Genomic DNA, 16,008 nt, shown 5'->3' with positions numbered 1-16,008 from the left:
ATACGGTATATACTGTATGATACAATATCAGCAAGTGCAGAATAGATAATGTCACCTAGTGGTGATTTTTAGTGACTAGATAGTTCAAGATGATAGAATCGTGTGGATCCTGAGGGATCACAACTCCAGATATGTGGGTGTCCTGAACCAGGAGTGGTAGATGATGTGATTCAAATGAATGAAATACGCACTCACCAGAAGTGCGTTTAAAATACGCAATATGAAATCCTGCGTCATCAAGCAATAAGTAGGTCATCCGTTTCCAGGTCCGGTCACACCATAGATCACCTTCCAGGCTCATCAGCGTATAGGGTTCCCTGGTCCGTTAGTATGTATCACCATCTGGGGTCATCTCTTTGCTGTATGGGCACTGCGAATGATGGCACTCACACGGAGAGCCCAATGAGAGACCACATAGCGTGATACTGTGGTCTCTCATTGGGCTCTCCGTGTGAGTGCCATCATTTGGAAACGGATGACCTACTTATTGCTTGATGACGCAGGATTTCATATTGCGTATTTTAAACGCACTTCTGGTGAGTGCGTATTTCATTTGAATCACATCATCTACCACTCCTGGTTCAGGACACCCACACGATTCTATCATCTTAAACTATCTAGTCACTAAAAATCACCACTAGGTGACATTATCTATTCTGCACTTGCTGATATTGTATCATACAGTATATACCGTTTGTATTTATTATTCTTTAGCGCTGCACCTATTATACTGTGATATATTTTGTACTGGAGGTTTTCTTATGGTTACCTTTTCTGGTGTTCTAGCAGCTTGATCTTTACTCTCTATAGCTAAAGGTAGCGCTCGCTTAGCATCCCTTTATTGTATTTCAGACTATCTGTTTAGAGAGGGAAATAGGTGGACAGTCAGGATTTGTTGTTAGCACAATAATTTCTCCTGGGGCTAGAAAAAAAAACATGATCGCACATACTTCCAAATTGATTACTTCTTTAGAAAACAACATGAGGTACTTGGCACACAGTGATCAAGATATGTGAATGGCTAAGGAGAAACAAAATAACTTACGCAGGACAGACAATAATGAATTCGTACTACTTCATTGGACTCTAAATGGACTCGGGAAATTATATCAGGACAGTCTTAATAATAGAGGAGAGTTTTTCCAAGATGTATGCCGTGGGATTCACTTGGCTAGATGCTGTCCGCGAAACTTAACTTATGTGTGCTTGATGCTTACACCTTCTGTCTCTTCCCTAGGCTTGTCCTTTAATGCTAGCATATTTAGGTTACTTGAGAGCACTCTGGGAGATGGCAGGGTCTATTTATGAACTAGAAAATGTGTGCCTCCTCCTCTTGGAATATTCTTTTGCAATAGTAGTGTAAGCTTACATTTGACTATAGATTTAGATTTTTAGGGTCTGAGCTTAGAGGTTGTGGTGATGTCAAAAAGAACTGGCTACATACATTCTAATATATATAATCCATTAAATGTAGGTAAAATTGTAATTGATTTAAATGTGTGACACCCAATGTATTCATAAAATTTGGATTGCTTCCAACATTAACAAACACAGTATATAAAGCTGATCACATACGTTAAAATCTGATTATACAATCTTTATTAGATACAACAAATACAGTATATAACACAAGGGATTAATATACCAAAAAGGCTAGGGATATTTGAGGTGCTTAACAGTAATCTATACACAAAAATATATTCAAATATAGCCAAAATTAATTCAATAACAACGAAAAAAAGATTTTCTTAATCACAAAATGTCCACATCAGCAGAAAGTGTGGTTAACAGCAGTTTTACAATGGTATATTGATTTTGCGTCAATCCCAATATGTTTCGCCCAGAGGTACTTCTTCAGGGGAGAAAGCTACTAGGTATCCAGAGCTAAATATAAAAAAAAAAAAATACAAAACAAGAAACAGCCAAACATTATACCAATATTTTATTTGGTTACATCAACAGTTTATTGCCCAATCATGCTTACCCAATAATTATAATCCCTTACATACAAAGAGAACTTTGAAGAGGAGCTGTTCACACATTGACATCAACTGGGGTCCCTAAGTGACCTCAGGGGGTACAAATGGACCAAACTGTAGAAAATAAATAAAACTATAAGTTGATAAAGTGACCTAAACATGGTATGGGATGAAAGGCTCTCCACTGATAAATCTGGTACACAGGAGGGCACAGGAGGAAGTCAGTACCAGCTTCACTAAGCTAGGTAATACACAGAGTACATTTTGAATTAGTTATATGGGCATATGCAGCCCAAAGTTAAGGAACGTCCTAAAATAGAACTACACAGAATGCAAATAATGTCCATAAGAATGTGGAACAAGCCTAGTGTTACTATTAAAATAGTTCACATTAAACCAGGCAAACAAAGCAACAACAATGATCACAAAACCTCACACGGGTCAAAACTGATGCAACAATCCATGATATATACACTGATTAATACAACAAATCCAATGGGCCAATATGAGTTCCATTATCAGTGGATTAAAATCTCACCAAAGAAGCTGGTAGCATGCAGAGACAGGCCTGTCCTCATGGCTATGGCAAAATGGCTGCCAGAAACGTTGGCCTTTTAAACCCCCTCTGGCGCCTGATGTCACTGGCGGGGCGTGGAGGAAATCTGCTAATACTCCACATGCGCCTGGAGAACGCTCATTTCCACTAGATCATCAGGATCCTAGTGCCCAGCATAGCCACAGCATTCAAACAAGAGGAACAGCGCCACCTAAAACCAAAGGATCAACTATCCTTGGTATAATTACGCTGAGGACACAATGGGGAATAATGGGTGTCACCAAGGTGAAGATGAACCAACTGAGCTCATCAGCGAGAACCCAAACCTGAATCCAGTCATGTCCAGCAGTGAAACAGGAGAACCAAAGGGGAAACAGATACACATCCAAGAACATAGGCAGCAATGGTACCATCTGGACATTATTGTCATTATTGATACCCGGAGGACAATAATTGGCTCCAGGATAAACACCCTGTACGTCCGTGTAGTCACAATAGACCCCTAGCTAAGATACCATAAAGAAGGAATACACAAATCACCACCAGTTATATACTCGTGACAAAATGTCAATTCATTACGGGGTGAAACCCTGAAAAAACAGAAAAGGGGAGATGTAATGCGGGCAAGCAAGTATGGGCAGAAATGGCAGATTTACAGATTAAATGTACCAAAACCAAGAATAAAGAACTGAAAAAGATATTTACATACAGTCAATAGTGAGCTATATCCATGATTAATTAACAATCATATTTTTATGTAGAACTATTAATAATAATATTTTCCTCTGTTTGTTACACAGTCGACTACAATATCACATTCGTGGCCATATTTAGGGAAAGAAGGATCCAGACAATAAGCAAGGGAATAATTAATTATAAAAACAGTTTGTAACGCAACATATCGTTGAGGCCAAGGTACTGGATGGCATTGAGGTTGTATATCCAACGTGTTTCGAGCTGTAGCAAATGTTGATCTACACTTCCTCCCCATACGTGTGGGGGAATGTGTTCCAGTGTTGAAAATTTGATAACTCAGATCAAAATTATGGTACAGCCCAATATGGCGACTAATTGGAGTTTCCATTTCTTGTTTCTTGATTACCAACACATGGTCTCTTATCCATTTAAAAAATGATGTTTAGTTTTGTCTATGTAGAAGCATCCACATCGCCACACTTCATTAGGTACACTAAAAAAGGGGGGGTTCCAGCACGCTGTTTAAAAATATTTATTAGGTAGACTGCTCCCTGAGTCTGACAAGTTACACTGTGTCTAATCATATGGGGATTTCCATTCAGAAGCAAGACTTTCTGGCCACCTAAAATGAAGCCACAAAATTTGCAAGCTCCACATTTATATGTGCGCATCTATAAACTGTAAAATCTATCCCGACTAGTATAATGACTTTTAACCAAATGCTCTTTACGAGATCGTGGTAGTTTAAAAGTTATTTCAGGATAGGGATTGACATATTTCTTAATGGTGGAATCGGCCAAAAGAAGAGACCAATATTTATTGACAATGTGCCTTGCTTATGATGTTTGGAATGTTTGGGGATTATTCTCACAGATTGTGAATCTTTCCTAGTTTTAGATGCAAAAATTTGAGAATTTCAGTCTTGTTGTTTGGCTTGATTAAAGGCTCTTTTCAGACAATGTCGACTATAGCCCCTGTAACGTAATCATTCATACAGGTTCTTGGACTCCGCAAAGAAATCTTCATCTCTACTACAATTTCTCCTAAAAGGGAGATATTAGTTATTTATTTATTTCAGGTACTTATATAGCGTTGTCAATTTACACAGTGCTTTACACATATATTGAACATTCACATCAGTCCCTAACCCTCAAGGGGTGTACAATCTAAGGTCCCTAACTCACATTCATACATACACATATTTGGGCTAATTTAGACAGGATCCAATTAACCTACCAGCATGTCTTTGGAGGGTTGGAGGAAACCGGAGCACCCAGAGGAAACCCACACAAGCACAGGGAGAACATGCAAACTCCATGCAGGAGGCACCATGGTCGGGAATTGAACCAATGACCCATTTACTGCAAGGCAGACGTGCTAACCACTAAGCCACTGTGCCGCCCTTTATAGTGGGTGCTCTTTTTGAAAGGCTCTGGATGGGAGCTAGAAGCATGGAGGATTGTGTTCTCCACAGATGGCTTCCTGAACAGTGATGATATTTGTACATCACAGAAGATGATAATCATTTGGTGACAAGTCATGGTAAATTTGAGATTAAACTCCACTTGAGTTCCTGACCATAAAAGTAGTATATCATTGATAGCATGGAGGCATGGATGGATGGGTGAGTTTACTTTGAATATTAAAAATAAATAGCATGTTCAGTTTTTGTTTCTCAGATGTAGTTTAATTCTGCTTTAAGCCTTATATTAATCTATTAAAATTTACTGTGCATATGTCCAACTGTCTGTGGTTTAGAGCAGGAACCTCAACAGTTTGTAGAGCTTAAAATGATATGTATGCAACAGCGATCACCTACCTTGTTTTTAAAGTGGTTGTAAACCCTCTCGTATACCCAGTGAAGTGAGTAGCCTCAGATGATACACAGAGATTAACCAATTCCTCTGAAGATAGTGCTACAAATCCTTACGGCACAGGGAGCCCAAGGGAGAGTCAGGGGGAATTCAAAGGCAAATGGAGGCATGGGACAGCAGCAGGCACACATCAGACTTCCATACAGGGCAATTTTGCACCTTCCTGCCCAGGCCATTTTTCAGGTTTCAGCGCTCTCACATTTTGAATGACAATTGCGCGGTCATACAACATTGAATCCAAACTAAAATTTTATAATTTTCTTCACACAATTAGAGCTTTCTTTTGGTGGTATTTAATCACCGCTGGGGTTTTTATTTTTTGCTAAATTTACAAAAAAATACCAAAAATTTTGAAAAAAACACACGTTTTTCTTTGTTTCTGTTATAAAAGTTTGCAAATAAATAATTGTTCTTCATAAATTTAGGCCAAGATGTATCCTGCTACATGTCTTTGGTGAAAATAACCCAAATTAGGATGTCTTTTTTTAGTTTGTAGGAAAGTTATAGAGTTCACAAACTATGGTATAGATCTGAATATACTGACAGCCAATCTAATTTCTTGAGGTCCAAGAATGTCAGAACAGTACAGATATCCCCCAAATGACCCCTTTTTGCAAAGTAGACAGTCTGACATACTTCATAAGAGGAATGGCGAGTTTTTTGAAGTTGTATTTTTTTGTCATAATTTTTCGGAAAATTAAAAAAAATAGTTTCACTATTTTTTTTTTTACATATTGTCACCAGTGCAGTACAGCGTCATCATATAACTTGCATGAAAGTGCGAGAACTTCCTGCGCTAAGAATGGGGCCCTATTCACCAAGCAGCTGACACCAAACTCCTTTACCAAAATGAGTGAATAAATATAAACATAAAGTGCAGCGCTCTCCCTAAACTGATTATAAATAAATATATATATATATATATATAAAATATATAAAGTGCACACTTAACTGAAAAATGCTCTACATAGTAACACAAACTACTAAACATATGTGTAAAAATGGTGCATATACAAATATGCGCATAAGCAAAAATTGTGCAAACCATGTGCTTCAAAGTGAGAATAAAGTGCAATCAAAATGCATAAAGTGCAATAAAAATCACTCCAATTATCTATTACAAATAATGATAAATCCCAAATAAAATAAAGTGTCCAAATGCATCAAAAGGACTAACAATCTTCATGCATGTGTCACACGTGTCCACACTGTGTGAATCCAAACTTTGGCCGTGATGGCTCCTCACCTCCTTGCCAAGACCCTACAGGGTCAGCTCGCTTAACAACAGGACACCCTTTAGATGACTCACCAGGACCTTCCCCGCCTCTTACACTTTAACAGCGATCTCCTCCTCGGGTTCATATGCAAACAAAAACTCACATAGTGTAATCCTGTTTATTAGATCAGTAGATATATAGTAAAAATTGCCCACTCACATTTAGAATCGTCTTGTAACAAGCCTTCAGTACCCCATGCTATGAATCTCCTGCATGGGTATATGTATACAGGGGTTTCAAATATGGCCGCCACGCCGGAAATGACGTCACCGCGCTCCCAGAATCCTCCTCGCGTTCCGACGCGGTCAACCCTGAGGAAGTCACGTGTTACCGTGACGCAACGCGAGGAGGATTCTGGGAGCGCGGTGACGTCATTTCCAGCGTGGCGACCATATTTGAAACCCCTGTATACATATACCCATGCAGGAGATTCATAGCATGGGGTACTGAAGGCTTGTTACAAGACGATTCTAAATGTGAGTGGGCAATTTTTACTATATATCTACTGATCTAATAAACAGGATTACACTATGTGAGTTTTTGTTTGCATATGAACCGAGGAGGAGATCGCTGTTAAAGTGTAAGAGGCGGGGAAGGTCCTGGTGAGTCATCTAAAGGGTGTCCTGTTGTTAAGCGAGCTGACCCTGTAGGGTCTTGGCAAGGAGGTGAGGAGCCATCACGGCCAAAGTTTGGATTCACACAGTGTGGACACGTGTGACACATGCATGAAAATTGTTAGTCCTTTTGATGCATTTGGACACTTTATTGTATTTGGGATTTATCATTATTTGTAATAGATAATTGGAGTGATTTTTATTGCACTTTATGCATTTTGATTGCACTTTATTCTCACTTTGAAGCACATGGTTTGCACAATTTTTGCTTATGCGCATATTTGTATATGCACCATTTTTACACATATGTTTAGTAGTTTGTGTTACTATGTAGAGCATTTTTCAGTTAAGTGTGCACTTTATATATTTTATATATATATATTTATTTATAATCAGTTTAGGGAGAGCGCTGCACTTTATATTTATATATAACTGGCATGGCGGTGATCAGGGACACTGACTGGTGACAGTATGGAAAAAATATATATATATATATATTGTTTATTTTTTTATTATTTTTTATAAAAATTTTTTTCTTTTTTTTAAGATTTTTTTTTCATATTTCACTATGACCAAAGTAGTACAATGTTACCATAGTAACATTGTACTACTTTGGGGAAGTGATCAGTATTTTTTTTTTTTTTTACACAATTTGCTTATAGCAAAGAATTACTTTGCTATAAGCAAGCATTTACCTGAATGACATCGATTCATTCAGGGTTTTTTTTTTTTTGTGCTTAGCTGTGATTTGGCCACAGCTAGTCACATGACATGTGCATGTGATTAGCTGTGACCATTCACAGCTAGACACTAGTATACAATGGATGGCATGAATGAAGCCATCCATTGTATACAACTGTCATGTGACCTGCTGTGATTGGTCACAGCAGGTCACATGGTACCAGCAACGGGGGCCCATACTCAAATCTGTCATCGGCCGCGTCCAAGGTACACGGCCGGTGACAGATCGCGCCGCTGCACGGCTCTGCAGGAGCGCAATCTGCGCATGTGTGGGAGGACGCCATATGGCGTCCACCCGGAACACTGATAACATTTGGTGGCCGCCATTCGGCCATAGGGTGGGCGGCAAATGGTTAAACAATCCTCCTACATAAGTTTTACTTGTTTATCTGCGGTTTTCTCTTCTCTACATCTCTACAGAACAGGGGGTGGAGAACTGCAGTTAGAGCTCATGTACAGTGAGTGAGAGTTGAATGGAGGAATGGGACATCCCCCCCACACACACACACACACACACACACACACACACACACGGCGCAGGAACGAAGGAATAATGCAGAGCTGTGTTGTGAATAGAGTGTATGCTGAGCTCTCCTCCCCTCATCATTTGTCTCTGGTTTGGGAATAACTTGTCAAAAGTGACACATACTGACAACAAAGCACCAGAGAGAAATTAAACTCAGAGCTTTGGAGAGAGACAAGTGAACACTACAGATATATGAGCTTTGTTCAAATATCATGATTGAGGTATCCAACAACTTTAAAAAAAAGCAGATCGGGTAAATCAGTTTGCAAGTTTATTAGGTTTGAATTTTGGGGATCTTAATTTTGTATTTATGCACTGAAACTTATTATTAGGTTGTATATGTAGAAATCCATACACTATGAGAACAAATTTCCAATTACATTTTATAGGCAGAAATAAATGTATTTCAGGTTGAACAGATATTGTTTTTGACAAGTGCACTTTAATTGGTGCTGCTCAGTGAGTTTACGAAGTTGTTGAAGATAGGCTGGACAGTTGAGAGACGTTGCTGGTAAGTGTTTCTTCTGCTTATGTCTGTCTTCGTTAATCTCCATGAATCATTTACACATCTCACTACTCTTCTCCGTTGCTCCATAATTCCTTCCATCTGTCTTCATTGTGCTACCATTGTATCCCTGTTTTTCCAACCTTTCTTCCATTTTAACCAGCTGAAAGCCCTAAGGACATACTGTATTTATTCATTTGTGTATCATTCCTTCTAAAGGTTGAATGTTTTTTTAATCTCTGGCTTTTTCTGTAGAGCTAAATATTAATACTTATAGCTGCTTTAAGAAAAGGTATAGTGCAACCATTCTGAAAACCATTGATGTGTTTTATAAATACCAAGACCTCAAATAATTTCCAAAACTGTTAAGAAAAGCTGAATTGGAAATAACTACATGAACCTACTGACCCATAGATGCTGTTTTCATCATTATTAACAGTCCGGAAGGACATGTAAAAAAAAAACAATGGAGTTTTTAGTGTTAATATATGATATTAATAATATATGGCCAATATGAGTCTATAACATAAACAAACCTTGAAAAAACAGAATTGTATCAGGAAATAAGCCTCCAAGCCACATCAAGTCCTCATAGCAGTAAAATGGTGCTAAAAAATACGAAAGAAATGGGTGCCACTGAAGTATCAGTTAGTCCATAGATATAATCACGAGGCCAAATAGTGCTCACCCTCTCATATGGCAGAGATTATACATATGTAAATCATGATTTACAGACTTAAAGTGTTTCTAAACCCACAACAGTAAAATCAGTCTCTATATGCAGTAAAGCATGCTTGTTATACTCACTGTGGAACCTAAGGGGTTAATCCTCTGCATTGTGTAAAAATGCTGTTTGATCCTTTGTTGTCTGATCCCCCCTTCTTCCAGTGTCCCCTTCTTATCTCCTGATAAGACATATTGTGTGGAGACCCTCTACACATGCTCAGTTTGGTGTGTATTGCTAGAGAGGTTTTTTCTCCCTTGGGAGAGTACATGTGATCAGCACTGTCCAGACAGAGGTCAGTGGTTCTGCATCCTCCTAGAGCAGAAAGGAAACTCCTCCTACAAGTTTTAACCAGTGCTCTGCTGAACACTGATAGAAGTCAAATGACTGCTCTAACTGCTGATGAGAAACGGTATTTAGCAGTTTGTTTACTAAAATAATTGCATTTCCATTTACAAAAAAAAACACTTCAAAAAAGTATTTTGGTGGCGCATAAATTATCAGTGTAAAAAAAATCCTTATAAAAATACGTAAAAAAAATAAATAATGTGAATAATGAATAATATATAATAAATAATATTTTCCACATAAACAAAGTTAATGGTGTAAATAAATAATTAATAGGTTATGATATTCCAAACAAAAAGTCCAAATAACTCAGCTCATCAAACAATCACCATGTCAGAAAACTTGTGCCAAAATAAATAAAATAAATGCGTGGTGCTCCCCTCTCAGGTGTGCACTCACCAAAAAATGTTGCCTCCCACTCTCATGGGTGGCACACTGAGCTTTGAGTAACGATTTTCCAAGGACTAGATAAGATCACTTGTGATATTTTATTCTCCTTAAACTTGTGACAATGGAATCCCAGGACAAACACTCCCGAACTCCAGCACACAAATTCCTCCTCCCAATGCTCCACTCACAATTGACCATATAGGAGATAAAAAACAAGAGAACCCCAAATGGTGCAGTACCAAGTAAATGGTTTTATTGCCACAATAGAGTACTACTTACAAAATGTAAATAGGTAATAAAGCCCAAAGATGTTAGCTTTACAAGCTCTCAATATGAGGAAAGTCGAATCAGTGCTCTCACCACCGCCAGCCTTCGATCTCCGCCCCCATGTCACTTCCGGTTCCGGGCCACGTCACTTCCAGTTGCCGCACAGCCTTGCTCTGATGCGTTTCGGCACTTCCGACTTAGTCATAGGGGATTGCTGTGCAGTGCGGTGTTAACACCTTTATGGTGGAAATAACGTTCCATTTACTATAGACAAGAGGGAAAACTACCGGAACTTTGTTGCAAATGATACACCACCAACGAGCGGAATAATCCACCCATAACTTGGCAGGAAATATACATATTTTTAGTAAAAAGATGAATTTGTTAGAGCCTTTATCATAATTCTAAAGCTGAATATATATGTATCTAGATGTTATCTAACATCGTTGGGCTTAAATGACAGCATATATACTTTCATTTAAAACAAGGGTGCACATTCATATACAATTTGCATACATAAAATTCATGTTTATTAATTATTAAATCACAATTATTAATAGATAAAATATATTAATGGAATTAAAATAAATATAAAGCATATAAATAAAAATAAAATTAATGCGACCGGAAGTGATGAGGACTGGAACCGAAAGTGACGCTGGAGTGTCGGAGATCAAAGGCCGGCATTGGTGAGAGCACTGATTCTGCTTTCCTCATATTGAGAGCTTGTAAAGCTAACATCTTTGAGCTTTATTGCCTATTTACATGTTGTAAGTAGTACTCTATTGTAGCAATAAAACTGTTTAGTTTTATACTGCACCATTTGGGATTCTCTCATTTTTTTATCTCCTATATGGTCAGTTGTGAGTGGAGCATTGGGAGGAATTTGTGTGCTGGAGTTCGGGAGTGTTTGTCCTGGGATTCCATTGTCGCAAGTTTAAGGAGAATAAAATATCACAAGTGATCTGATCTAGTCCTTGGAAAATCGTTACTCAAAGCTCAGTTACTAACCATGAGAGTGGGAGGCAACATTTTTTTGGTGAGTGCACACCTGAGAGGGGAGCACCACACATTTTATTTTGGCTCAAATTTTCTCACGTGGTGATTGTTTGATGGACTGAGTTATTTCGACTTTTTGTTTGGAATATCATAGACATTTATTTATTTACACCATTAACTTTGTTTATGTGGAAAATATTATTTATTATATATTATTCATTATTCACATTATATATGTATTTTTATAAGGAATTTTTTACATTGACAATTGATTTATGCGCCACCGGAATACTTTTTCAAAGTTTTTTTTTTTTTGCATATGTTTAATATATTTTAAAGTGGCAGTGTGGTGTTTATACACGGACATGATATAGTAATGATATAATTTTAATTGTTTGTATACTTAGCCCAGTTTGTTGGTCTTACACCTCATCAATTGCATTTCCATGTTCTGTGTACTGTGGGAGACCAGATATAGTGAATGCAGGGTCCTGGGTTTAGGAACAACCACCTCCAGTGTGCAGGACAGTGACAAAAAAAAAGGTAGTAGGATCTTTAGAAATTCTCTCAAGCATATCTGCAGAAGATGTTAACAGTGTTGCTGCCAAAGAAGCGAGAATTGCCTTGCCCTCAAAGAAGTATGGAATATTACCAAATTTAAATACCAGAAGAGTTTCTCTGGGAAAACTTAATTGAGTCCCACATTGGAGATCTGCTTCAATTGGAAAGAGAAGATCAGCCCCGAAAGCCATCTCTAACCAAGGGCAAGGCAAAATGAAATGTAAATGAAATTGGTTCTGTAGGAAATTACAGAAAGAATTACACCTCCACTCTCCAAAGGACGTTCCAGGTAAAATAACATTTTTAAAAGTCCACACAATAAATATCAGCATGGAAGAAATTGTACTACACTCCACTTTTCTTAGATCTAATATGGAGGTATGCGTTGTAGAATCTGCAATACCGAGAGACAATAAAATTGTTGCTACTAGGAATTTGTCGGAGTGTCAATATTACATCAATATTTATATGCTCTAAAAGTACAATAGCAGCAGGAGATTTCTCCAATTACTCTTTTTAGCATGGATGGGGAAATCCTTCGATTTCTTTAGTTCAGCTCACTGGACTGAACAAGAAACATCTTTACATGTACTGTACAGACCAGCTTTAGAGACACCCTGTTTTTGTTTTTTTTTTTAATTTTTAAATGTGATCTTTGAGGGCTGTGGGACCTTATGCAGCCAATAAACACTGTGGTGGTTTATGTAAGGATATATTCTACTTATAAAGGGCGTGTCCCTTTCCCTTAGATGAAATATTACAGTGCCTCCAGCCGTTAAAATACGGCAAATATTTAGTAAACCAATAATTTGGACACCTTGATAATTTGATCACCACTTATTATTATACCTTGAATTCTTTTAGCCAATATGATTTCGTACCATACACACAAAATTTGCCTTATAATAGATAAATATAAAAATTTATTTATGTACAAAAATTATATATATATTACACAAAACGCAAAAGACTGGTGATAAATGAATATTGATACACACAATCAAAGATATACCCTACCAATGTAATACACAATAATAAGGTTTCTAACTAATTACATCAATATAACAATTTTTAAATGATCTGATTAAAATTAAATTTATTAATAACTAATAATTTCGAGTATCTCAAAGGTTATATTCTCACAAACCGTGGCCATAGGATTGAAAGAAGATATTCTCTGATAAAATATACTCTAATTATTAATATTTAATAAATTATGAAATATGAAAAAAATTATAATATGGCACCAAACAATTTTTAACAGTAAAACAGGATCTCTTTACATATATATAACTACCCAATATAGTTGTAATACGCTAAGGTAATTCTATGACTCTACACAACAGAGGAAATAGGCAATGCAAAATTAAATTAATAGTCTCACCACACCCGGAATTCAGACTATGAAACTCTCCCGTGGATCAGCTGGCAATGGAACGCCTTTAGAAGTGATATTATAGGGCAAGTGATAGATATTTAGTATGGGAGAATGTAGGAAGTAAGGAGTACAGAGATTTAGCAATTTAGTAAAGTTTGGAAGTTTGAAAGGATGGAAGAAGGGTTATAGAGAGGTCTCTTCAGATGTCTTCCGATTTTCTTCCAATGAGGTCTTTCTTCAGTCAGGTTTTTCTTTTGATCAGGTTTTTCTTTTTTTTTTCTCTTAAAGGTACATGGGCTTTTATACCAACTAATCCATTGTTCTAAGATACCTTCCCACCAGGCTTCTTGATTGGCTAGTTGAGAAATGTGTGTACATAAGCTATTTCTCACCTGCCCGCCAGATGGCAGTCATGTATCATAGAACAATTTGAGTATTTGTGATGACTCATACCTCGGGTGGAATTTAAGGTAATTTCAGGGATTAAATATACGTCTTTTTCCAGATATATAAGTGATCATACCTATAATATTCTAAATAGGGACCATGGAATATATGTGTATATTCAGTTATTCCTCCCTGAAATACAAGCTTGTGTGAAAGCATCTATTTCCTGATGAGACATACCACTGATGCTAACTCACCATATATCTTACTTTTTATCATCTCAATACTCAAATTAGTGATATACAATTCCCATTGCTGAATATTTTGTGTTGTGTGAAACCTATTCTTTATAACATCTCTAGATACTATGCTTTTGTAGTAATATCTTTGTGGTTATATGCATTCAATTTTTAGTCTTAAATGTCCTGAATTTAACTTCTGTTTCAGAATCAAACATTCCCATAGGTGGGAAAGGCCCTCTGTTTACCTGGCTATTGTGTTGGAGTCAGGGTAAACAGACATTTATACTTGCAACCTTGGTGGACAATAGCATATTGTGATAGTTTGAGAGGTCTGTTAGTTTCATTACACTTTGCAAAGTTCCTTGTGAGCTCTCAGACAATCAGTTTGGTTCCTCTATTGTCATGTCCAGACCTTGTATATGTTTACCTGCCATGGAAGTCTAAACAATGGTGTTTGACCACCTGTAGAAATTTGAATAGTATATTGTCTCTAGGAGGAAAAAAAAAATCCCTTCACCCATCGTTTACATTTCTCTAGCTGGATGGTCATTTGACTTCTCAACCAAGACAAATTAACCCTTAACGTCCGGCTATGCTGACTTGATGTTATATAGGATTAGGTCTTGATAAAATCATGTTTTTGAGACATAATTTCAAAAGCCCACAACAACACATCCCTATTTTTATTCATGCAAAATAGCATAATTAAAGCAGGTAGAACAGCAGAGGCAGTTATTCTGCGGTTAGATATTCTGCAAACGCCAGGAACATTTCCAAGAACAAATGTTTCCAGGTGAATCCCTTAAGGAAGAACTCCAGGATAGGCAACAAAATCACCCATTAGTACACCCCCTACACAAAACACTAAACAGTTAATAACATTTTGAAAATCTCTACCATTTAGGAGAAAAGTCTAGTTGAATATTTCATGTAATTCAAAAGATAGCAGCATCTGCTCTGCCAAGGAGAAGGTGTAACAGCAGGGATTACATTATTATACAGGATTTATATAGCACCAACAGTTTGCTCAGTGATTTGCAATAAAAAGAGAGACAATACAGCAATGATATAGTTCAATACAACAGGGTTAGGAGGGCCCTGCTCCTTGGAGCTTACAATCTAAGAGATACCATATCCTCTCCTTTCTCTCTGAAGTAAAAGGAAACTAAAGTTCCTATCAACCGCAGGGAACTGTAGTGAATGTGGGTGGGTACACTAGGTCTGTACATGATGAATATATCTGAGACTGTCAGTCCACCCATCACTGCAAGTGGGGCTGAATTACATCACTGCTTCCTGGAGAAAGGACTACAGAAGGGATGTGCCAAGAATAGCAGCTGGGGGAATAGGAGGAATAGCAGCCAGTGGTCTTACAAACAGGAAACCAAAGAGGATTGCCATCTTTTTTGCTCCATAAGACGCACCTAGGAAAAAAAGAAAAAAAATATTCTGAACTAATGGACTGCGGACTTAGTACAGGAGATGACCAGAGACTGCGGACATAGTACAGGAGATGACCAGAGACTGCGGACATAGTACAGGAGATGACCAGAGACTGCGGACATAGTACAGGAGATGACCAGAGACTGCAGACATAGTACAGGAGATGACCAGAGACTGCAGACATGCGGACGTACTACAGAAGATGACCAGAGACTGCAGACAGAGTACAGAAGGGATGTGCCAAGAATAGCAGCTGGGGGAATAGGAGGCATAGCAGCCAGTGGTCTTACAAACAGGAGACCAAAGATAATTGCTGTATTTTGTGCTCCATAAGACACACCTAGGAAAACGAGAAAAAAAATATTCTGAACCAATGGACTGCAGACATAGTACAGGAGATGACCAGAGACTGCAGACATAGTACAGGAGATGACCAGAGACTGCGGACATAGTACAGGTGATAACCAGAGATTGCAGACACAGTACAGGAGATGACCAGAG

General features: G+C 37.7%; 1 long non-coding RNA gene across 2 annotated transcripts in view; it reads right to left on the bottom strand.

The window, feature by feature from the left end:
• Positions 1-1,650: 1,650 nt before the first annotated feature.
• LOC149464647 (uncharacterized) overlaps positions 1,651-16,008 on the bottom strand; it is a 116,120-nt gene continuing 101,762 nt past the window's right edge. Inside the window, exon 4 of one of the 2 annotated variants that reach the window (XR_016312321.1) lies at positions 1,651-4,274. This is a non-coding gene — a long non-coding RNA (uncharacterized LOC149464647). Of the gene's footprint in view, positions 4,275-14,728; positions 15,489-16,008 lie in introns of those variants that run through there. The other variant, XR_016312322.1, reaches the window with a different exon arrangement.

Source organism: Staurois parvus, unplaced genomic scaffold (assembly GCF_062004578.1).
Source record: "Staurois parvus isolate SC_StPar_1 unplaced genomic scaffold, SC_StPar_1.0 ptg000149l, whole genome shotgun sequence".
Taxonomy (NCBI): Eukaryota; Metazoa; Chordata; class Amphibia; order Anura; family Ranidae; genus Staurois; species Staurois parvus.
This window is presented reverse-complemented; position numbering and strand designations above follow the sequence as displayed.